Here is a 5,545-nt window from a genome sequence, read left to right as displayed (position 1 = left end):
TAACCACAGTAGAAATATGAGGCTCTCTGCTTGTAAAGACTTACAGCCTCAAGAATCCAAAGACGTAGTTCTACCCCTGTCCTATAGGATGGTTACAAGCTGGAATGAACTTAGTGGTAGTGGGTTGGCAGTTGACTGGTCCACTGGTAACCATCAAAGAACGTTTCTTTAAGTGTGAAATATCTTTTTTGACTTCTTATAAAGGCGGTCTCATCCAAGATTTATTCTTTGGTGACTGACTAAATTTCAGTCAGCATAATGTCTTCCAAGTTCACTCATGTTAAGAGGTGTATCCACATTCTTTAACGTTGCATGGCATTTCATTGTGTGTATGTACCATAGCTTAATTATCCATTATTTCGCTAATAAGCATTTAGATTCCCATCGTTTTGCTATTGTGAATAGTGCTGTGATGGACATGAGTTGGATACATTGATTTGTGTTGCAGCTCTTACTTCTCTAGTACACTTCTCTAGGGATTCTGGAACTCTATCCTGGATACCAAGTACAGGGATTGCTAGCTCATAAGGTATTTCTATTTTAAGGGAAAGTGCCACACATTTTCCAATGTGCTTGCCTCATTTGACTGTCCTACCAGCTGTGTATGAAGATTTTGGTCTCTTCGCACCCCCATCAACATTGCTAGCAATGATGGGCAAAGATGTTGCCTCATTGCTGTTTTGATTTGCGTATCTTGAATGGCCAATGAATGTGAGCATCTTCGTACTTTTGTTGGCCACCTTTTGTCTTTTTTGATGAAGTGTCTGTGTATGTCCTCTGACCCTGTATTGATTGGATTATTTGTCTTTTGTTGTTGTTGCTGTTTTTGAGGTGTTGGCATTTCCTATACAGTTAAGAAGGTAATCTCCTGTCTGACATGTCAGTGTTAAACTTTTTTCCCTAGTCTGTGGGTTCTCTGCAGTTTGCGTGTTTTCAGTTAATTTTGATAGTGCATTTAGAGGCTAAAATCTTTACAGGATCAGATAACCAGGCTTTTTTCCCATGGTGTAGCTAGCAAATTTGAATCCTCAACCTCTCGGTTAGCAGTGTCACCAGCGTTTCTTAAGATACTTAATAGCCTCGTGTTATATTACTTGGCAAGATATTTGGTGACTTGGTTAACCCTCCTGTTCTGCCCCATCCTGTCCTGCCACCTGCAGTCTCAGCAGATGGAGCCTCATCTCCAGTGGGCAAGGGAGCTTTCCCAATCGGAATCAGATGATGTTACACCTCTGCTCAGAGTCTATCTCATCAGAGTAGACTCTTGAGTCCTGACTAAGACCCAACCACCTCTTGGACCCTGTTTACATCCACTCTCCTCCCTGCTCACTCATGTTTCCTCCTTCTTCTTTAAACTTCCAGGCACCCTCCATCCCTTACTCTTCGCCTGAAAATCTACCCCCACCTTGGCCATCTGTGTGCTTAACCCTTGCACTCAAACCTGTGTTGAGTTCCAGATGCCTTCCTGAGGTCCCATCTAAAGAGCCAAAGCAGCGCCTTCCTATAACCTACACTCTTATCTCGCCCCATTTTTCTTTGCAGTTCTTCTGACCCGACCAGTTGACACACCACATATTATCTACATTCCTTCCTCATGAGTGAGCCCATGAGGATTCACTGTTGTATTGTCACAGACTACACCAGTGCTTGGTTTCTTAATAGACAATTGCTCTTTGGTATAAAGTTCTCTCTTACACATGACAGTCTCTTTGGATTGGTTTCTCTGATCAACCCAGACTAACACAGCGTTGTTAGCTTCATTGTGCTCACTCCCATAACAAGCCTATAGACAATAGAACAAAACACTGCCTCATCCCATGCCAGCCCCACAATTGTTTGCAGATCGAACTATTGTGATCCATAGGGCATTCACTGGCTAGTCTTCAGAAGTAGATCACCAGGCCATTTGTGGTTATATGATCTAGTGTCAATTTAAGGATTCAGAGTGAAGAGGTGGAGTCTAGCCTGTCAATCAAGTGGTAGCTTGATGACCTCATTTGGAGGCACTAAGGAGATAATTAGTTTGCTGGAGGTAGGACAGGCACACGTTTATTCACTGGGAGACACCTCTGTGGAGAAGACACACGGAGAGAGGCTGATGGAGCCAGACCTCTGGTTCCAGAAAAGCCACGTGGAGAGCCCTGCCTGTGCTGAGATGCTTGTAACACCACTGGATCCACAAGACTTCCCACCCACTGGTCTGTGCTCTTCCTGCATTCAGTGTCATTGCATGTGTTTCATGAGTGTGAAGAGGACTTTATAGATTGGTATCAAACATATGGGCTAATATTGGATTTATGAACTTGATCTGGACTGGGCTGGGATGTTTTCTCAATATTCAACTACTCTTGTATATAAAGCTCTTTCTTATACACATATGAATGTCTATGGATTTGTTTTTCTAGTCTACCCAGACTAACACACCATTCTTCTTAGTCTATCTTAGTCTGGAAGTTCCACTGAAACCTGTTTAGCATTGTAGTAACAGGAAGTTTCCACTCGTGATGGGTGGTGGCTTCACATTGACTAGGGATAGAACCTGGGTCTCCGGATGGAAGATGAGAATTCTGCCACTGGTGGTAGAGAGTGAGTCATTGAATGAATGAATGAATGAATGAATGCCTACCTCCCACATTTCTCCAATGTTTGACACTATTTCCCTACCTTCCCTCCCTGTAGTTAGAAATTAAAAAGACATCCTTCCAATCTGTCTTTCTTCTGACTTTCTCTCCAGACCTGGGGCTGGGAGGAGCTGATGTGGAGATTAAGCTGAGCATGTGCAGACATTTAAAACTATTTTAAAGACAAAAGCAAAGAAAGGAAAGTAATTATCCAAACCTTGAGTTTTTCCTCCCCATTTACTTTGTCCTCTTTAAGTGCAGACTAACTTATAAGCTCTAGTACACTGTCATTCTGAGCTGCCTAAAGCTTTTCTGAAAAGCCAATCTGACGTGTCAATTGAGCACCAATATGAGCCATTGTAATACAAAGTTCGTCAGATACGGTCTGTGCCCTCCAGGTGCTAAGAAGTCCATGCAGAGAGAGACAGATTCATAAGCATTTATAATTCGGGTGCAAAAGAAGAACCAGGCAAGCAGAACTGACAGCTCTGGGCTCAGAGAAGGCAGCCCAGGGCCCACCACGTTAAGAATCATTCAATTCAATTTATTACCACCACTTTTACTAATCCAACTATAGTAGTAATTTCTAGTAGGCCTGCCTTCTTTGATATCAAAGGGTTATTTTTCTGCTGCCAAATGAATGATCAAAGGAAACAACTCCTTGGGATTAAAAACAGTTGCGTTTGCTTTCTATTGAGAGGGGCATGGGTTCTTCTCGGGAGTGGGGAGTGAGTATCTCTTTAAGGACTCACGTCTCCCAGGACTCCTCCCACATAGCATGGTGCCATATGCCAACATCAAAGTTACACTGGGCAGGGCTCTATCAGCGCTGCCACTTAATGCTTAGCAGCTGTGAAGGAAAATGTCTTGAAGCTTTTCAAAATGAATGGAGACACACATTCCGGGTTTGTGGCGAGAATCACAGCCAGGAGGGTATCTTATGTGTTACAGAGGGCAGGCTGGCCCAGGAGCCCAGTGTTAGAAAGGAATCCCACACCATCCTCACAAGACTCTGAGAAAGGATTTCTTGCAATCTGGTTCACTTAAGTGTGCTTCCTATATTTCAAAGACTGCTGAAAATAATGGTGGGTCAACATGGTCTAACCCAGGGATCCTCAACCTGTGGGTCACGACCCCTTTGGGGAGTAGAATGACCCTTTCACAGGGGTCGCCTAAGACCATTGGAAAACACATATTTCCAATGGTCTTAGGAACAGAGACCCCACTCCTTTATCGTCTCCGGGCGGGTCTGTCCACATGCAGATACGCCCACATATATACCCGGTGTGAAGACTGCTACCCATGCTACACCATGCTTCAAGACAAAATTGCATTTATTTGTAATTAGAAATAAATATTTCACAAGACATAATTACATATTGTTTTTCTTTCCCCAGGGAAGAGCGCAAACGCAGTCCCCCATGACCACAAATTATGCAGTGGAGTTTCCCACATTTGGGGAAATCGCAGGGGTCAGCACATTCAGAGTGCAAGGCCCTGGGAAAACCAGCTTCGTGATCATGGTGTCTCCCCAGCCAGGTAAGTATATATAATTACATAGTGTTTTTGTGATTAATCACTATGCTTTCATGATGTTCAATTTGTAACAATGAAAATACATCCTGCATATCAGATATTTTCATTATGATTCATAACAGTAGCAAAATCACAGTTATGAAGTAGCAACGAAAATAATTTTATGGTTGGGGGGGGTCACACCATGAGGATCTGTATTAAAGGGTGCCAACATTAGGAAGTTTGAGAACCATTGGTCTAACTTGTCTTATGTTGTCTTCCATTAACCATGAATATAGATCACAGGTGCCAAAACTTATTTGGCCCACTGATCCTCCCTTTTCAGAGGGAAGGAAGGAAGGAAGGAAGGAAGGAAGGAAGGAAGGAAGGAAGGAAGGAAGGAAGGAAGGACAAAAAAAAGAAAGAAAGAAAGAAAAGATTACTCAGTACCCATTTTGGCAATTAAAAATTCTTGTATTATCACCCGTCATCCAGGATAATGTGTAGAAATCTGCTTTTGTGCCCAGTCCTGGATCCTTCCAAAACCCTCCAGTGACTGGTGTCACTCACTTTGGGAAACACTGATCAAAACCATCAACTTGTCAACTAGGCTGCAGGTTGTTCATCACAAGGAAGCCACCAAAAAGTTTTAGGGCAAATATAGATAATAAGTACATGTTACCAATTGAATTGTGGTTCCCGTCCCCCCACCCCCAAAGGTATGTTTAAGGCCTAACTCATGTGAATATGACCTTGCATGGAAATAGGGTTTTGTTTTGTTGCAGTTATTTAGGTGTGCCATTGAATTGAGCCTAACACATGATGGACCTACAGGATGCAGCTGAACTGCCCATTAGCATTCTCTCGGTTGTGATTTATGCACATGCAGGTTGTCAGGTCCTTTCCCACCTGGAACAGCTGATGGGTTCGAACTGCCAGCCTTCCTGTTATTGGCACGTGGTGGAGCCTCAGGTGAGCTGGAGGCCTGTCTCTATGGCACACGGAAACCAGCCCTCTGATCGAGGCAGCTGAGCCTTTGCCAGGCGGGAAGCCTGGTTTGCACGTTAAGCAACAGCCAAATAAAACATGTGTGAGGGCCACAGGGCTGCAGTGTGCAAACATTGCTGTACATTAATAAAAGCAATCTCTAACTAGACCCACTAATGAAGGCTGGGTGTGCCTTCTTGGCACCCTGAGCATACTGACATTTACACCCAAGGTCCTTTCACTTCGCGACATGTGGGCTGGCATTTGTAACATGATTACTTATTTTTTAACATCTGTGAAGTATTAGACAATGTACAAAGGACTTTTCTAGATTACAAGCCCCATGTTACAGCTGAGGAGCAGTTCATTTTGGGCTAGCAACAGTACGTGCTATGTTTATAAGGCTGGTCATTGTGGCTATC

General features: G+C 43.4%; 1 pseudogene; it reads right to left on the bottom strand.

Annotated features, from left to right (window-relative positions):
* Nucleotides 1-4,015: 4,015 nt before the first annotated feature.
* LOC142432989 (U1 spliceosomal RNA) lies at nt 4,016-4,168 on the bottom strand (annotated as a pseudogene).
* Between the last annotated feature and the right edge of the window lie 1,377 nt (nt 4,169-5,545).

This window comes from Tenrec ecaudatus, chromosome 18 (genome assembly GCF_050624435.1).
Source record: "Tenrec ecaudatus isolate mTenEca1 chromosome 18, mTenEca1.hap1, whole genome shotgun sequence".
In the NCBI taxonomy this organism is placed as follows: Eukaryota; Metazoa; Chordata; class Mammalia; order Afrosoricida; family Tenrecidae; genus Tenrec; species Tenrec ecaudatus.
The sequence above is the reverse complement of the archived record's forward strand: the minus strand, read 5'-3'. Positions and strand labels throughout refer to the sequence as shown.